Raw genomic sequence first — 18,956 nt, forward strand, 5'->3', positions numbered from 1 at the left:
TGATATGTTAACTTTCCTGCTAGTAAGAAGCAGCAGTGAGGCTTGCAAATTCTCTGCCTTCCCCTAATTTTTCCTTTGATTTCCCAATTTGTAGGCCATGCTTGGGGTTTAGCAGGGTAACAAAGGGATCTGACTACTTCTGGATAAGTTCATCACCGAGGCTATAGGAACCACCATTTCGGATTCTATGGGGACTACTGAGTGCTAGGTGTTTGTATGTGAAAATTGGAACAGAATCTTCGGTTGAGAATGAAGTCTGTACTTTTTCCTCAAAGCCACAGTGGGTTGTCTAGGTTTATACTCTTTAATTAAGAACCATAGACTTAGAGACACAACCATAGTGACTGAGTAGGGCTCACACTTGTGGCCACATTGCACATATTTCCTAAGCGCCACAGAAAAATCCTTAGGCTACAAAACTTCAGTGTAACTGAGCAGCTGTTTCAATGTTGCACCTGCACCTGGGCCTTGTGTTGATGTCACCAGGCTGTGCTGGGGTGGCTCCTGTGTGGGCCCTACACCATTTGCTCTCTGGGAATCTCTCTGCCATCGCCTGCAGCTCTACCTACTATAGTCCTTTACCCGTTGTTCTCCATGCCTGCGGTTTTCCATGAAGCTGGAAGCCACCTGCTGCTCTTTTCTGCATCTCTTACACCCCACAATGTCACACAATATAGAAAGTACTCATTCTATATTGAGGGAATCAAACTGCATGTGAATTCCATTCTTACTTCTTCCTGTAGTCTTTTATCAGTAATCACTAGGGCTTTCAGAAATCATAAAATACCAGCCAATATATATTGAGTGTTAATGATAAGCCAGTCTTTGTTGTAATTTCCCTGTTACTAACTTAATTTTAAAAATATTTTTATAGCACGTATGGCCGAGGAAACGGAAACAGGCAGAAAGAGTGCTGGCTCTTTAATTCCACGGCTGTCTGTGAAGGGGTCAGAACTGAGCCCAGATGACTTTTCTTCACTCCCGAGCTGAAGAGCTTCTCCAGGGAGCCCTGTCTAGGTCATCCTTGGGGCTTCAGTGAGAGCAAATGTTAGAACAGAACCTGAAGTCTTTATTACAGTCAGCTTTCTCCCCCGGGAGTGATATTGCCCTAAGAAAGCATGTCCTCTACAGTGTATCAGGGAAAAATTCTGTCATTCCCATTTTATAGAGTGAGTCATAAATCAAATCATTGGTCATCTAGTCCAGTTGTTTCAGAGTAGAGAAAATGGAATGACTCATCTGAGGTCTCTTAGTCAGAGGGTGACAGACCTGGAATAGGACCCATCCGTTCTGATGCAAGTTCCAAAGTTTGTCAAACTTTATTGACACCTCGTTGAGGATGGCCAAGCCCTTTGAGTGTTAGGATGTGGTCATGATTTGGTTGAAGAATGGAAGCTATGGAATCTCCCTTAGGAACACCAACATGGTGCCTCTGGCCTGGCAGATGCCATCAGAGATCACATCACAGGGCTCCGTCCATCCCAGATCATCCCAGGAATCAAAACCTGGACAGAAGCTGTGCCTTTGGCTTTCTCCACCCATTGCTATCCCTCCCTTTTCTTCACAAAACAGTAGACAAATTAAGAACTCTATAGAAGAATTGCTAAACAGAAAACACAGACAGAAACACCAAGCAGCTGGATGGAACAGGGAAAGAGGTTGTTCAGGGGGACAAGTAAGAGGAGCCATGATTCCCTGCCATAAACAAATTAGAGAACATTAAACACACGTATGCCCTTTCATGCATTTATTTTCTCAGTGTTATTTAGCCAGGTTGGAAAACAAAACCCTGAAATTAATGCCAAGATAACAGAGCTGGGGGTAGACTTTTCCCTCTACTCCTTCTCTTACTATCTGTTCATCTTAGATCAACAAACACGCTATGATTGACAGGCTAAAATGTTTAGGTTAGTCTGTGCTCACATAAACCATTTTAAGTTTTCTAAGACAGGAGAACATTATAAAACAAACTAATAATCTTCTTTCCATCCTGCTACTTTCAAACCTTCTTCCTACTTGCCCCCGAAGTCCTCTTTGGAACTATGTCCACAAACCATTTTTGTCACTCCCAGAGTAATATCTAAGCCCGTGGCCACAAACCATGGGTGAGATCTAACAAATGGCTGCATTCTCCTAAATGAAGAGAGGATGCGCTCAGGACATTCTCATAGATTTCAGTGTATATGTTTAAAGAAAAAAATATGTCTATGCTGTTAACTACCACTATCACTATGGTGTCTTCTTTCACAAATTCAGGGTCCCCCAGGGGTCTTGACCCCTTGTTGGGGAGAATGTGTGTAATGCATAAGGAGGTTATTGATAGGAGCCGGGCGCTGCTGGGTGAATTCACATCCCAAGAAGAGACTCCATCTGCATCATAAAAGGGAGACAAAGGAGGAAAAAAGCAAGCAAGCAAGCGTAGGGAGAAGTTTCAGGAAATCTGAGAGGGGGCTTGGCTGATGGGCAGCATGTCTGCATGGAGAGAGATCAGACAATTTTAGAAAGTCGTGGACTGTGTAGCTTGTGGAATAAAAATATACCATGTTGGACAGATAATGAAGATAAGCAAGTCTTTGGTGACTGTCAGTCTTGGGCTGGTGTTTATTTGAACGTGGCCGTGGGTGGAAACAGAACAGGGGCTGTCCAGATTTTTGTGGGTGGCACATATTCAACAATCCTTTTTGAATGGCCCCTCAGTTTGTCACTCACAGTCATCACCCTCAGTAACACCGTTCTATTGAGAATAACAAGTACATCGTGGGAGGATAACGAGTGGACTCCATGTAGACTCCAGGGTCTTGGTGTCCAAGCATCATTTGGTAGAAATAGTCACTGGTAGAGCCACTCAAAGACTCAGGTCCTAGACTTCACAATTGCTGGAAAATGGGAGAAAATATCCACTTGTTCATAAGTTAGATATCACATGCTTTCCATCTGCCCAGCCCTCTTCCACAACAGCAGGGAACAACAGAGATCAAATTTATTTATTCCTGGAGCTAACCTTCTAGAAGGGAGAGAGACCCTCTGTAAATGACATGCACAATGCACATGAGGTAGTTGGGGGGAAAAAAGTAAGAGAAGCAAGGGAAGCAACAAAGTAAAGGTCATGTCCCCAATTTAAGTAGGACAGAATTACAGGTTGGACCTAGAATACTCCCTGAAAGTCCACGTGTTAAAGGCTGTGCTTCAGCATGGTGATATTGGGAGAAGGTGGAGACTTTAAGAGGAGGGGCCTAGCGGGAGGTCTTTAGGTCAGGTACTGAAACTTCTGCAACCAGGAGCCAAAGCACACCTTTTCTCTTTATAAGCTAATCGCCTCAGGTTATTTGTTAGGGCAAAGGAAAGCTAACACAGTCAAGAAGGATCTCGCTAACTTGAAGGAGCTGAATGTCAGCCTCATGACTATCACTAGAGAAAGCATTTCAAACATCTTGTGTATTCCTAGACCAGAGCTTGACAGGCATTCTTCAGGAGCCTGTAGTTATAGATTTCATAGTAGTAGTCAGAGTTTTAGTTCTTCCTGTATTCTGAAGTCACACACACACAAAAGATACATAGAATAGAACTCTTGTGAAATAGCTAAAATAATGCATGAAAACTGTTTGGAGAGTAAGCGAACAATGTTCTTCTTGCCACAGTGCTGATTTATGTGCGCTGACTTATGTGTTCAGAGAATAGGACTTCAGGTATTGTAACCTAGTAGCAAAAAAAGTCATTATAGGGAGGGATGAAAATTCAAACCCCAATTCCATTGCTGACAATATGTGTAATCTTGGATACATTAGCCCATGTCTTTAAGCCTCTGCTTTGTAATCTGTAAAATGGGGTTAATAATATCCCTCAGGGTTATTGGGAGGATTAAATAAAACACTGAGAGTAAGGAAAAATAATAATAAAATATATGAAATGCTAACCACAGGAGACACAAAGCAGATTTCTTTTTCTGTGTTATTTATTCCATCTTTGTAAGGCCAGGAGGTGACGGTAGCATACCTGTTTTACTGGCAAAGAGATAGAGGTCTAGCGATGTGCCCATGGGCCCCCATCTAGTGAATTATGGAGGTAAGACTGGAGTCCAGCAGTCTCAGGATGGAGTCTGGGGTGCTAGTGGCCGAGTTCCAAATCCCCTTTTGCTGTACCTGGCACATAATTAAAATCCAATAAAAAGGCGGCAGATGTCACTGCTGTTGATGTTATTATGAGGACGATGATGCCATTTGGAAGAAGAAACGTTTTTGGAAGGGAAGCCCGTGTGACAAAGCACAAATGTAAAAGAACAAGGCTGGGGCTGGGGCTGGGGCTGGGGCTCAGTGACAGAGTGCTTGCCCAGCATGGGTGAGGCCCTGGGTCCAATTCTCAGCTCTGCATATAAATAAATAAATAAATAAATAAATAAAATAAAGGTCCACTGACAACAAAATAAATAAGTAAATAAGTAAAAACAAGGCTGGTATTGGCCCCCACTACGCCGGTGCTCCCTCATGTCCCAGGCATGAGGGTCAGTGGAGACGCCCAATGTCCCCCAGGGATCCAGCTCAGGCCTCTCGTCCTCTGTATTTTCCTTTCCTTCCTTATAGGCAGACAAACATCAATCGCTCAACACTTTGCTTAAACCAAGAAGTAAGTTTGTCAGTTTCCACTTAGTGTCAACCCTCCTGGTGATCCTTTGATTTTAATTCAAGAGAACAGGAGAAGACAGAGGAGGCCTACGTTTGCTGCAAACCCAAAGCATTTGTGGATGCAGTGGGCCTCGAGAGCGCTGCAGGAGGCTGCTGTGGACTTCTGGCCCAAGATGCTGCTCCGAACAGCCCTTAGAACCCTGAACTCTGCAGCTAGGACCGTTCTACTCTAGGCTCTTCCACCTTCCAGATACAGATACATTTATTTCATTCTACTTTTCCCTCTCACGTTCAACTTGCACACTAAGCATTGCTAGTCCCTCCTCCCACCCAACCTTGCAAGTTTTTGTGTGCCAATTAATAGAGTTAACCAGTTACCAAAGCAAGTGCAAGTTGGACTCCGCCGAGGGGTGCCTTGGTTCAAGTAAGATTTTCCTTCTCCAAGGCAGAGTGCTGGCAAGACTTCCTTTCTCCCTTTCTACCCTTCCTATTTGAAGAAGGTGCGAAATGGAAAGAGAAGTAGCAGGGTGGTAGTTCACAGTGTCAGAAGTCACGACAGACTATCCCCTCCGTGTCCCAGAGCTTCCTAAATGGAGTCAGTGCTGCGAGGCCTTTTCTCTCACCCGGGCTCCTTTGGTCTTCTGCTGAGTGTGTTTGAGTTTGGCAGTGAGCTGTGGTTTTCTCGTCCTGGCCAAGGCAAGCAAGCTGGATGCCACTCCGAGTGCTGAAAGGCCCCTGGGTCACTTCATGGTATGCAATGAATCAGAAACCTACCAGGGTATCGATTCACATTCAGGACATACTAAAATATATGAGCCATCCCTGTTGCGATTTCCATTTCCTTGTTTTTAAATGTCTGAGTCCCAAATCTTAACTAGATGGTCAGGATACTCAGGTATAGGCTAATGCATTATCAACAATTTAAAGTCTTATGTTCAGATTCAGTCTTACTTGTAAGCTCAGCAGAATATTCTTCCGGGAAAATATTGATCTTTTCATCTCCCTTATGTTTGAGTCAGTGTTCCCATCCTCAAAATGGTATCACAACATGAGGGATAGGATGCTGAAATTAACACGTCACAACCACACACTTAGCTACATGCCCAGCACCAGGAAGTCTCCAATAACTATCAGCACTGATTACAGATGTCCCTCAGTATTTGTGGGAGATGGGTTTCAGGATCCCCGTGGGTACCAAACCCATGGACACTCAAGTCCCTTGTGTAGCATTATGCAGTATTTGCATTTAACATATATACATCTTCCCTTTCACTTTAAGTCATGTCTAAATTACTTACAATACCTCATGCAATAGAAATGCTATGCAAAGAGTTGTTAGACCACACTGTTTAGGGAATAAAGAACAAGAAAACAATCCATATGTGTTCAGTACAAACACAATTTTGTCTCTAATATCTCTGCTCCTCTATGTGTAGGTGTAGAACTAACTCATGGATATGGAGGGTCAGATGCATCAGATGGTGACCAATAAATTGATCAGAAGCATCAGAGCTGATATTTTCTACATATCTACATTTCTACCAAAGAAGAAGAGTAACTGCCTTCTCCAGTAGGTACTTTCTTTTCCAATCAAAGGAGTGGCCAGCAGGGGATATGACGTGGGGCAAATAGACCACCGTGAAGCACACCCTCTCCTTGAAGCTTCCTGGGAGGATTTCAAGGAGTTTATGGATTAACGGAGTCACGAAACCTCATCTGTGGGGCCCTGAGAGCGCATGGGATGACTTTTCTTGTACAGGACACTGAAGCAAATGAAGTGCTCATGATTCCAGCCGAGTTAATATGCATGAAAAATAATCATTCCTAAGCCAACAAGGACGGGGGACAGAAAGAATGAGGATATAAAAGCTGCATCTGTAAAGAGAAATATCAGCACTTTGTTTTGCTGTTTTGTTTTGTTCACTTAAACATTATCATTTAACCAAAAGTAGAATTTCCATTAAGAGAAATAGTTTCCAGTACTTTAAAATTATTGTAATTCTAGTTATCACTCAGTTTGCTGCCATGATACCTGGAAAACACAAATATAATAAAATGTAAGAAAATGTGTTATTCTGTTTACAGCAGAACTTACAATGCGGGGCCAGTTCTCTTGGGGTGGGAGACATGGAATTGAAGGAGAGGGCATTCTCCATTACTCTCATGAAAGCTTTGTGTGCCGCAAAAGCACACCTGCATCTCAGGGGATCTGACATCATTAGTCAAAAACTGCTATTGAGCCAAGCACGGGGTGCACACCTGTAATTCCAGTGATTTGGGAGGCTGAGGCAGGAGGATCTATTGTATGTTCAAGGCCAGCCCCAGCAACTTAGCAAGGGCCCTAAACAACTTAGTGAGATCCTGTTTCAAATTAAAAAATAAAAAGGCTGGGGTTGTGGCTCAGTGGTCAAGTACCCCTGGGTTCAATCCACAGAACCAAAAAACAGGTCCTATTGAGACTTCGTATCCTCTCAGTTAAATTCAGGACTCCAATAATTTACTTTAATCATGGTACTCCAGTACTGGCCACTTTATCTTTTAAGAAAAATTAATGACAATAAATTTAAGGGCAGCAGGAAGGGTGCTTCATGAAATCAGTAGAAGGGAAAAGAGAAGGAAGAAAATAAAAATGAATATATATTTGTACACATTATCTCCTTCTTTCCCTTGATTTTGAGGTTAAGCCTATCCTGTTTATAGAAGAGTCTAATACTTAGCACAATATCACGAAATAACATCCTGAGAGCCAGTTACATCAGTTGTCTTATATAAGCCATCATATGGCAAGATAGAAAAAGGGGTATAGAAAGAGAGAGAGAGAGGGATCTGTATTCCCTCATAGATTTAAATGACTTTTTAAAAACGTAAGTCTAGGGCACACTCTGTTCTAGGTGATTGCCTCTATAGTATATCATTGGACTTTCACAATGACACTCTGAAAGATATTATAGTAATCCTTTATTATTGAAGAAACTGAGGATCAGAAACAAAGCTGTTTATCCCAAGGTCACACGGCTGTTCAAGCAGCAGAAAGTTTGGGCCCAGATGCCACAAGCCCTTTCCTGATACTTCCTGTTGCCTCAAATGGATATAGCACATGTTACTGCATAGACTGCCTTTCCATGAGCCTCAGATATTCACAAACAAAGCCTACCAAACCCTCAACGTTGACAAGGGCCAAAACAAAGCAGGCAGCTGTATCTGCATTAAGCATCCTTTAAAGAAACAAGCAAACCAACCAACCCCAAGGTCCATCAGCCACTTTTGAGGGTCCTCTTGGCTTTTAGGCCAGATCAGACCTTCCTGATTGGCTACTTCCTCTCTGTTCACTAGAGAGTTCCAAATTGGATTAATATCTTATCAGATCTGTAAGCACTTTTCCGTCTTTGTGAGCAAGCCTATCCGGGTTTTTCCAGCTTCCCGCTAAGAGACTGCCAATCTCTTGTGAAGTCAAGGTCATAATTTTCTTATTCTGTTACTAGCTCACTGGGTTAATGCAGATTAACAAAAATTATCACCTTGTTCTTAAAGAACTCTTGATTTCACAGGGGGTCATTGTTCTGCCGGTTTCAGAACCTCTGGGCTCTAAGGTCGGAGAACATAGCAGCTACATGGCTGTGATGGATTAGTAGGGAAAAATGAGATGCCCCTCCTCTTCCTCCTCATTAATATCTCCACAGATCTCTGAGTCCATGCCAAAAAATGTGAGAGAGACTTCACACGGGCTTGCAGGCAGGTTTCAGTGTCTGCTTAAGTTACGTGGTAACCTTATCGGCTTGACTTCATATGCCCATTAGAGTTCGGCTTAATTTTTAAGTTTCTGAAGTTTACGTGGTAATTTCTAATAGATGTCGAACATTACAAAGGTTCAGATGTGAAGCCAAATATATTTGGGCTGCAAGTTTTTGGAAAGCTGGAACCAAGTCTCCTGAGAGATTTCCAATAGGGATGGGCAAGTGCCTTTTTGCCAAGTTTAGAACCCATTCCAAATCTAAGAGGGACGGAACTCAGGCTTGGCTTGAATCTTCTGGAAGTTGAGGGGAGAGTTCTGTTTTATTTTCCCCTAATTTAGCAAAAGTCTTCTTGGTTTTCAAAATTATGTCCCAAGTGAACTAACTGTGCATAGGTTTTTCAGTGGCTCTGAGAAAAACCCCTATAAATGACTTAATGTGATTTTTTAAAGTATTTTTGTTCCTACCCAGGCAAATGAATCTGCATTTAATGTTTTTAATTTTCTTAGTGTGATTGACAGAGATGCATTCATCAGAGAAAACTCACCTCTCTACATATGAGATCATTTCTAATGCCCCCATCTCTCTTTGGGGGGGGTACTGGATATTGAATCCAGGGCCCTTAACCATTAAGCTATAGTCCCCCCCCCCAAACACACACATTTTTAATTTTTTTTTTTGAGACAGTTGCTTAGGGTCTAACTAAGCTGCTGAGGCAGGCTCCAGAGTCACTGTGATTACAGGCATGTGCCCCTACACCTAGCATTTCTACTCCCCTTTAAAGTTAGGGATATCCCTCCTCTAAATCAAATGGTTTGTGCCCAAAGTTTTCATACATCCAAGAAAGCCAAAGTTGCTGCTTGGTCCCAGGTAAATTTTGCAAATGCAATTTTGTTGAGGTTCCACCCACCTCCTGCTCTTGTTTATGGAGAAGATGTCATGGGCGAGGTCAACCATATAAATGGCATGGACCGTTGAAAGCAGGGAGAGGTCCATATGTACTGGGTAGGACTTATATAAAAATGGGGGAATGGGGGAGCTGGAATTGGGAGACCCTGGTTAAAGGCCCAGTTCTACCACTCTCATTGTGATCTATCCCTGGCGAGATGGTTATTATAGGCTGATTTTGCCTGTAGACGAGGAAAGACAATACCTGCTTTATTTATCTTGAGGGAAGATAACATATGTGAAAGTACTACATAAAGTAAATACACAAATAGACAAACTTCTAGGAACTTTAAAACGTGCTTATACTGATTTTGTTATCTGCCTCCATTTTAGAGTGCATGAAATAGGATCTGTTTGGATAATCCAGTGTCTTTACAGACCTATATAACATGATGTAATTTTTAAAGAACTAAATAACTGATGGGTGGAGAAAGCTTCAGAGACATCTCCTTCCCCAGTCTGATGCTGGATTTCTCCCACAACAAAAGAGCTCCTTTAAAATAAAGATCATGGAAATGACCAAGGATGATGACTCTCCCAGACTGGCAATGAGCAAAGCCTTGCTCCTCTTATTTGGGACCAATTAATATTCATGTGCTCCTAACCCTGAAGGGATCTAGCTCCAGCGTTTCATAAAACTGAGGCAATTCATCATCCGAGAAGAGGGCAAAGAGGCACAATATAGGAGCACTTTCTCTCCAGCTCCATCACAGAATGTGAGCTCACGTTACGTCCCTCCCCAGTCCCTTCCTTCTTTATGAAGTGAGACTATGTGGATAACTGCAGTCTCCTAATGCGTTTTTGGCCCGCCAAAGCAATACCATGGCTTCAGAGACTCTCCTCCGTCGAAGTTGGCCAGCGTTCTATTGTTTGCATCTGGGACGTGGCCAGTGGAGTTCGGACATCTGCCCATTGTGCTAGTTCCTTGGGCGCCAGTGAGCTGAAGTTCATTATTCCTCGGGGAGTCAAACCTCTATTCCTTGAAAGGGGGAGTGAGTCACCAGTGGCCCCTCTAGCACATCTGACATTTGCAAGATGAAAATCCCTTCTGAGTTCCAAGTTTAATTTTGTGGGCGAGTTTCTTATCCTGACCAAACTGATCCATAAGGGTATGGACTGAAGTGGCTCTTGGGTAGAAAATCTGGTCACCCCAATTCATTCTGGACGTGAGTAGGATTGTGCCAACCCCAATTGATCTGCCCCCTCTGGCTGTGAAAACCAAAAGATAAAAATGCAGGAATAGCACTACAGGCAGCCAAGGGTAATGCTGGCATGGTATAAGAGGTGGACAATTTCTCCCAATCACTTTGCTTTTCTCCCTGTCCCTTTATTTTCTCTCCCATTGCAACTGATTTCTGGCCCTCTGAGATTCTCAGTACACGTCTCTTTGTTAGTTCCCCCACTTTGGTCATTAACTAGGTAGAGTACATTGGAAAAGTTCATTAACCTTAAGGTTCCAATTCTGTGCCTCAAAAATGGGTACTGAATTAATATTTCAAAGACAGGATAAAGAAGACTCATGTGCCAAGTACAAGATCCTGGGCAGACAGACAGGACTCTGTTAGAGATAAAATTCTGGAGACACACATGTTTACCAGCAGATCCACACAGTAGTTAACGTGGAATGATAATTGATGAGAACTATGATTACGATTATTGTATTGTTATCTGTTCTAAGTCAACAGTGAGGATAACCAGCCGGCTTCATTGTTAGGTCTAGTTGTAGACAATTTCTCATCAAGGTCCACATAGGCCATTAGCCAGGCTTGGAATGGAGGCTTCATCTTGAAATGCCATCAACCTCTGCTGTACCATGACCTTGATCCCAGCACCCACTGGCCAAATGCTTAGTTCCTTAAGGGGTTCCAACCTAACCTTCATGGTTAACAATGGCCAATAACTTTCAGGAAAACAAAGAGCAGGATATTGGGGTCTTTTGGCCTCTGCATCAAAGAACAGCTGGATCCAATTCAGAAACTTAACTGAAGAAAGGAAGAAAAATGGATGCCCTTCCAGTGGTCATGTGTTAGCCCTTACAGGGACTCTCTGCCACCTGCAGGGACAGATGTGAATGGAGCATTTTTTATTAAGGAAAATCTCCCAGAAGACCGTAAGCAAGTCTCTCTGGGGAACTGGTGAGCCAGACCCTTCTAAGATGCTTCACCAAGGTGAAGCCCTTGGAGTGGAAGAGTTCTGGGTTCGAAGCCTGATGCAGCCTCTTACATTGGGCAGCTCTGTGGACCCCTTCCAAAGCTTCAGGGGCCTCTGACATGACGCAGGGGCAGGGAGCTACACTCTTAAACACTACAGTGCTTACTGGAGGGCAGCACTGAGCTGTGAACCAGACCCCACTTGGCATCACCTGGGAGACTTAGCAAGCGTTCAACCTACGCCGTTTCTGTGGGTTTCCTTTCTCCTCAGAACTATTCCGAGGAGTAAATAAATAAGAGAGTAAAATGGCACCCACTGTAAGAGGTGCTCAATGAACAACACTTACCTGCAAGGGAGTGAGGAATTCTGGGCCCTGTGTCCTGGGGTAGCTGCGCTGATGCTGACCGCCAATCACAGTCGTGGGGAGAAGGTATCTGGAGGGACAGCTTCTTCCAAGTTGAAGCTTCCAGCTTCCTCGAAGACCATTGTTCCTTCCCTTTCGCCTACAGATCACGGCCTCCTTGGATTCCTTCTTTCTCTTCCACAACTCAATAGCTCACTTTGCTGCCCTTGGACATCTCAGAAAAGCTCCCCCGTTCCCTGCCCCTCTAGGGAGTCTGCAGCACAGGCCAGATACTTCTGAGATTAGGAAGGCTTTTAAGACTCGTTAAAAAAAAAAAAAAGAGTACTGTCTTTTGTCTCAGGCCATTATTTCTTCTCTTGTTTTAGAGAATGCAATTCCCCATTCTTCATTCATATCATTTCACTGGGGGTATTTGTAGATCATCAGCCTATATGTCAAGTCTCCTGCTTGATTACACCACATAAATTCAGTCCCTTTTATAAGCTGAATCCACTACTCCTAGAACAGGAATCAAATACACTTCTAGTTTGGAGACACATGAAACTTATTTTTCTCTGCATTCTCAGTATTCTTTTGAGGACACTGTCCATGCACCACTTTTCACACCTCCTTACATGTTCGAGGGACTTTTTCTGCCCATGGGAATGCCCTGTCTCAACCTGTATCTGGGGAATCCTCTCATTTTCCAACATCTTACTCCAAGTTCCACTTACCTTCTGTGACTGCACAGGTCCCTCAGAGACATCCATTACTTCTCCTGCATTCAGGTAGAACTCCGTGGGTCTCATTTAGAGGACACATTACACAGAATTACAGCCATTGGTTTATCTTCATCTCTCCACTAGACTGTGAACTGTTCAAGGAAAAGAATGGTATTCTACCCATCCTTGTACCCACTGCTCTCTAAGGAGTCTCTGATTCATGATACACCATAGTAACTCTTTTTATTGTTGTTTATTTGTTTTGTGTTTTTTGTTTGTTTTTGTTTGATTTTTTTTGCAGGTAACTTTCATATCAGTTGTATCCAATGAATGATCAGGCACTTACTTTTATGGATATGACTATTTTTTACTCTGATCCATATCAAACATGTCTACCCTTCCCTGGATATCTTGGATTTCTAGCAACTAGAAGTACTGAAAATCATAACAAGATTTGGCCAACTTATTCTGAAATGCCAGGCAACTTTGTGCAAAAAAAACTGAAGGAAAGTTTGTGAAGCCAGAACACCAAGCAGAATCTCTAAGGAATTCCTTTCTATTCTTTAAGGTTATTAATTCATCCCTCTTAACAACTCCATAATTTTCTCCTTTGACAAAAATAATAATAATAATAATAACATTTAGAATACATGATTCAGTGTTTGCATATCAAAAAAGAGAAATTAAATCATAGCAAAATCAAATCTGTTTTTGAAAGCACCAAACCCCTAATGACTTAAAATTGAGGCTTTGATTTGAAAATAGTGATTAAGCCTCCAACTAAAATTAAAATACCCCCAGTAGCTCTTGGAGTAAAATTCTTTAAAAAGCAATCTGAACTCTAAGCTATGTTCTCATCCTTGAGAAGTGTCATGGCACTTCCCAACACTTCCATTTACTCTTGAAAATTTTTGTACTTCATTCCGTTCATGAGTAGAAATTGATGAGCGTTCACATAAGAAGCTATGAAGCCCTGATATGGAATGACCAAAATCGCCCTATATAGGCTGCTTCTCATGGCAAATTCTTCCTTGTGGGATGCGGTGGGGGACTCAGGCCACTGCCCCTCCCTTCCCTCCCCACGTCCTCCGTGGGTGGAAAACACTATGATTTCCGTTGTATTCAGTTTCAGACTTGGCTGGCCCCGGCAACTATCAGGCTCATACTTTAAACCCTGTTTGGTTGTTCTTGGCACCAGACAATCATACTTTCTACCCATCAGGTTATGACGTGCTACAATGGGAAGAAATGATGTATTAAGGGACCCGAAAACCAAAAATACATTCTAATGCATAGACAGCACAGGATAAAGGCGGTTGGAGAAGTTTAAAAAGCACATTTTATCTTAAGATCAAAGCTCATCTGCCATTCAACACAAACTGAGAGAAAGCAGAACGGAATCCCCACATGTGGAAAGCAGCCTGGGTTATAAGCCATCAAGGTGGAAGAGAAGGTCCATAATTGGTGCTGTCCAGATTTCTTCAAGTCCCTTGAAGCTGACCTTGGAGTTGAGGAGAAGGAAGAGAAACATCAGTCCTTGTAGGCGGCTGCTCCCCTGTCACATCAAGGACTCAGAGCTGGAAGCAGAAATCAAGGTCAGAGTGGTGAGGTTTATCATCCAATGCTGCATGTGTGTGTCGTGTGAGGGTGTGTGCGCTCTAACTACAAAAACAGAGCTTAATCCTCATCACCAATTCCTGGCCAGAAAAACTCCTTTTCCCCTTTCCTCAGCATCTCCTGCAACACTACCAAAATGAGGAATTGGTTTTTGTGGCATAATTATAACTCATATAAATACAATGACCTGTATTGGCTACTGAGCCCTAGGGACAGTTCAAGAGACAAATCAAAAAGGAGCAGAATGTTCAGACAGACAAGTCCTGGAAGCTGTGAGAACGAAGCCTTTTGGAAGTGAGAGAAGCATGCCAGAGGCTTATGTGTTACAGAAGCAGAGCCCACAGAGGATAACTCCTGTCTGTCTGTCCATTTATCTATCTGACATTTCTATATAATGGCATCTATTGTAAGACCCTGGCTTATGCAGTTACAAAGGTTGAGAAGTCCCAAGTTGAAGGTCAGGAGAGAGGTGTTACAAACCCCAGCTCCTGTTTGCAGGCTGAGAACCAGAAGCAGGGGAAGATAGGTGTCCCCACAGAGTCAGGCAAAGAGCACACCCTGCCTTCCTCCACCTTTGCATTCTGTTCTGTCCTTGGACCTGGAGGAGGACCACCCGCACTGGTGAGGGTGACCCACTTCAGTCTACCAATCCAGATGCTAATCTCAGGCTGGGGATGTGGCTCAAGCGGTAGCGTGCTCGCCTGGCATGCGTGCGGCCCAGGTTCGATCCTCAGCACCACATACAAACAAAGATGTTGTGTCTGCCAATAACTAAAAAATAAATATTAAAAAAAAATTCTCTCTCTCTGTCTCTCTATCTCTCTCTTTACAAAAAAAAAAAAAAAAGATGCTGATCTCTTCTAGAAATCCTCTCATAGACACGTGCAGAAATGATGTTTACCCCACAATCTGGGCATCCTAGGATCCAGTCAAGATGTCACAGAAAACTAACTACTGCACTGGTGGTTTGGCATTTGCTACTCTATGTGAACCTCACCTCCTCGACCTTCTATTCCACAGCACCCTCAACTTAGGGTAACTAGCTCACTGCCGGACAGACAGTAGGCACATATGCATACTATTTTTTTTATTTTGCTATTATAATTTTTAATCAAGATTTGCTTTTATGTATAGCCATTTTCGTATTTCTACGGACAATTGCTGTTTTGAACATTGGTTACTATTTCTGAGCTCCAATCATGCATTAGGCACCAAGAAAACGTAAATTAGAAAATAAGCAGAAAACAAAATCCAATTGGGTTCTCCTTTCCCTGTAAGCTATAGACAGTGAAGGAAGAATGCAATTCAACAGGAAATTCTAGAAACACTGACAAGACAGACCAGTTTTCCCTGGACAGTCTTGATTTATGGGTGTTGTCCCAGAGTAATTATTGATAGTTTCCCCCTTTCCGAACAGTGTCCTGGTTTGAGCAATTAAATGCTCACGCTAATGGTTACCGCAGCGGGATCAACCTGTCAAGAGGGAAAACATCCTCAAGGGCTCCTGATCTACATGGGGGAGGCAGGGCCCGCAGTTCCCCAAGGGAGCCGGATGGATGCGTGGGAGTAGCTGTGTCAAGAATGAGGAAGAAGCAGGGAGCGAGGAATGGTTCATTCCAAAGGGTGAAATAGTCAGAAGGAAAGCACAGAGGGCTTAGGGCAACCTGAGAAATTAAAATCAAAGTTAGATCCTGCAGTTTAAAGGAGAAAGTCACAAAAGATGGCATTAGATAGATCAGAAGTGGGCAGGTCTTGAGGTTCAGACAATTTGCATCAGTTTGTTTTAAGGGCAGTAAAGGCCAAGGAGGGTATTGTACTGACTGAGAGCACACAATGGCAGAATATTGTGAGGACAGCAGGAGCCTTGGACCCAGACGAAAGCCCTTGGGGAAGAGTGAATTATACAGCACACAAATCAGCCAAGAACTCCAGAGCAGTGTTCACATCACATCTGTGGTCTATAAGACAGTAGAACAATTGACTTTAAATCTTAAAACTAGGTAAAGTTAGCAATTCCTAGAGCAAAACTCTGAAATTTGAAAATGAAAAAAATTGCAACATTCCTTCCAAATTTCCAGTGATTCACCCACAAATGCACTGAGTCTCATGATGATCCAAACATCTGTCCAGGTGGTGACAGAAAGACCAAGTCATTGTGAGGATGAACACAGCTAAATAGGGGTGGAGTTTATCCTAATATCTCTTTGTCTCAATTTAGCAAAAAAACAGAAAGGTCCCAGCTTCTAGACAGCCACAAAAACAAAATAAACAGGCATGTAAATGAGAAATGTTTTGGATGTGAGTTTGTATATATTGGCAGGAAGGGTAGTGAAACTCATGACTCTACTTTCATTTCTTTTTTCTCTCTTCTGCCCCTCTCAGTGCCAGAGGAGTTATTTTTAAAAGCATGGGTGCATGTTTTTGATCATAATGTTAGGGCAAAAGGGGAGATGACCTTTACATTTAGTTAGTAGCTGTTACACAATCAGCAAGCTTCAAATGGGAACACTTCTGTTTGCTCATCAAGAACTGTGGGTATCCCAGAGCTCTGGTTTCCCCTCACTGAGACTTAACATATCAAATTAGTCGTTCATTGCTTAATTCACTGAAAGAATATTTGCTTCCTACCAAGTTCTGCCAGAGCAACTTGAAAGGCCCCATCTAGCATGGAACTGTAGACAGAGATGAGCAAGGGTACTTATCTTGACCAAAATAGTGCAGGTGTTAATCCAGCCCAGTGCACCAGGATGAGGAGGGTGAAGCCACTGGACGTGTTTCTAAATAAAACCAATAGAAGAGGGACAACCTACAGAAGCCACCCTGGAGACGCAACCCCACTTGAGAGGAAGAGCTGGGCTGGCAGCCCCGTGAGTTCCCAAGGACAAGAAGAGATGGCAATCCTGTGACTTGGTGTCCTAAGTCTTCAGAACTAACATTCTCAATTTTTGATCATTCTGCAGGATTATCCAGTTCTGGGCCAACTCCTAAGGGGAAATGATACATCCCTGGCAAACAATAATAATATGCTGAATTTAAATGTTATATGCACTCATGTTTTTCCTCAGAGAAAGAGAAAAACAGTTATTTCCATGGACTAATTTTTTTGGCCTTTACCTGAGAGACCAGCAAAAGCATTGTCTATTTCATTTAAAAAAGAAAGAAAGAAGGAAAGAATGAAAGAAAGAAATATTTTACAGAAAGTAAAGATTTAGGGAATGCTGTAGTATTTTTCTTTCCACAGAATTAATCAACTTGGGAAAATCTCCCTATGCCACTAAGTAAATTTCTCTCTTTCTTTAAATATTTAGTGATAAGTGGCCTAAAACTGTCTATTAAATATCTTCACATAATAAATACATAAATATATTCACGTAGTAAAACTGTCTATAAAATACATACCAGGAAAAAAAAGAATTGGTACTTATTAATCTTCATTGCTAACTTTTTTGTTTTACAACCAACTTGTTTTCTGAATTCTCAAATCTCTGGTGGATAGTGTTATTCTACAGTGAGAATTGGATCTATCAAAATTTGTATCAAATTAGAATTATTTCACCCAAAAGAACCAAGTAATTCTTATATTTCTCAAAATGAAGGTGTTGGCAATGAAATTTTGCCATGGTCCTATAGAGAAGCAGTACAATTTAAATTAAAATGAGGGGCTGGGAATGTGACTCAGTTGTAGTACACTTGACTACCATACACAGGACCAGGATCTGAGAGAGAGAGAGAGAGAGAGAGAGAGAGAGAGAGAGAGAGAGAGAGAGAGAATATTTATAAGTTTTATTTCTTCATGACTATTAACAGAAAGATTAAGTAAATACTTAAAGACTGTATGAGAGTAACCAATAAGAATTGAAGAAGTAACTTCCAAATACCAATGGCTCAGCCCAACAAAGATTTTCCTCTCACCTCAGCAAAGTGCACAGCTCTCCTTCCAATAGATCAGGGACCTGGATACCTCTGGATACCGCTGCCCTGCAGCTCTGCTATCTTGAACTCCTATGCTACCAGCTGCAGTGATGGTAGAGAGAAAGAGAGGGGAAGGGAGGAGGCAGAGGGAGGAAGGGAGAGAGCAGAGAGAGGAAGATCATTCAGTAGGGTCTGGAAGAATGTTGCAAGCATTTGAATTGATTTAAATGTCACCTGACTGGCTGGGGCCCTAACCTCTGCACCTTGCTGGCTTTAGCATTTTATTTACAAACAACCTGTTTCATAATTGCTCCATCTTTATAAATCATTTGCACTCTTCTAGAAAGGTAAAGATTAGATAAATGGACGGTTCAAAACACAACTGCAGAAGACTAATTTGTTGGGGAGCAGTTAGTATAAATCACCTGCAGAGGAAGAAATAATTGCATTTCTAAGAAATGGGAAAGCAATCTCTCTTTAAATGTCTCTCCCCACTCTTCAAGCACCTAGGATGAATGAGTAGACATGGCTTTACATAGTGGCCACTCTAATCTGAGTGGTGGGTTTTCATCATCACCCATGAGAATTGAAGCTCCTTCCACAGCGTAACTGATGGATTTTAGCTAGGTGACCTTGCCTTTGCATATCTCCCTGGAAGTGCTTACACATTGCAGGTGAAGCGGGACACACTCAGGGAGATATTTAAGACATTGAACAACTGGGAAGCACAAGCACTGACCAGTCAGAATGCATGCTGACCCTAGAACAGGATTCTGCAATGGGCATTGAATCTTTGGTTTCTAGATTGTAGAAGCACAGAGATTCTGGAAAGGAGTCACTGAGAGGGTGGTGTCAGGAAAGGGAGGGATTGTCACTGGATATTATTTGCTAACACAGACTTTTCCCAATAATT

At 42.5% G+C, this 18,956-nt stretch overlaps 1 long non-coding RNA gene across 5 annotated transcripts in view; it reads right to left on the reverse strand.

Annotated features, from left to right (window-relative positions):
* Positions 1-2,572: 2,572 nt before the first annotated feature.
* Positions 2,573-18,956, reverse strand: part of LOC124105983 (uncharacterized) — a 66,293-nt gene continuing 49,909 nt past the window's right edge. Inside the window, exons 3-8 of one of the 5 annotated variants that reach the window (XR_009228530.1) lie at positions 18,044-18,145; positions 14,016-14,091; positions 12,527-12,666; positions 11,796-12,112; positions 3,994-4,139; positions 2,573-2,876 (exon numbers count right to left, since the gene is read on the reverse strand). This is a non-coding gene — a long non-coding RNA (uncharacterized LOC124105983). Of the gene's footprint in view, positions 2,877-3,993; positions 4,140-11,795; positions 12,113-12,526; positions 12,667-14,015; positions 14,092-18,043; positions 18,247-18,956 lie in introns of those variants that run through there. The other 4 variants (XR_009228529.1, XR_009228531.1, XR_006855951.2 and 1 more) reach the window with 4 other exon arrangements.

The sequence above is a fragment of the Marmota monax genome, unplaced genomic scaffold, assembly GCF_021218885.2.
Source record: "Marmota monax isolate L192 unplaced genomic scaffold, Marmota_monax_Labrador192_F-V1.1 WCK01_AAM20220418_F8-fsc00208, whole genome shotgun sequence".
In the NCBI taxonomy this organism is placed as follows: domain Eukaryota; kingdom Metazoa; phylum Chordata; class Mammalia; order Rodentia; family Sciuridae; genus Marmota; species Marmota monax.